This window comes from Palaemon carinicauda, chromosome 6, assembly GCF_036898095.1.
Source record: "Palaemon carinicauda isolate YSFRI2023 chromosome 6, ASM3689809v2, whole genome shotgun sequence".
Taxonomy (NCBI): domain Eukaryota; kingdom Metazoa; phylum Arthropoda; class Malacostraca; order Decapoda; family Palaemonidae; genus Palaemon; species Palaemon carinicauda.
In genome coordinates, this window is record NC_090730.1 from 132,570,104 (window position 1) to 132,570,746 (window position 643).

Sequence of the window (643 nt, forward strand, 5' to 3'; positions counted from 1 at the left end):
ATTACCAACCACAATTTAATGTTAGATCCCAGCATTGTAATTTGAAGTCGGATGATAACAAAACCAAGGCGTTCCAGTGCAATCAATTCTTCAAGGAGTTGCAGACAACTGTTTTCTTCCAAGATCAACAGCTGAAACATTTCAGTAGTTATAACCATACTTGCATCTTAAATTCTTTGCTGATAGAATTTGTCCCGTATTCTTCTAAATAAAATTAATTACTTTCTTCAAAGTAATATGGGTGATTAAACTCCTTTGAAGTAAACTATATAATTTGGATATAAGAAATTTGAATATACACTGAGAAAACCAGAATAAAGTATCTTCGCCGATAGACTACTGTCGTTTTTCTGCTTCATGAATGAACTCAGATCAGAGAACAGTTAAATTGTGTGACTATATCTTGAAAAGAATGTATTAAAAAGATTTAGTTCCTAGCTAAGCAATGTTTTTCACTGTCACAATACTGAAAGCAGCACAAAATTGAAAGGACAGGCTATTGTGGGATTCTCCTGTTGCAAGATAACGTTGGAAAATTGCAACAAGCAGGTCTGGCTCAACGGGTCATCTCCAGAATGTCATGGTCTTCATTATGTAGTGTTTGACACATTCCACAATTTCATTGAAAAGGTCCTCCATAATC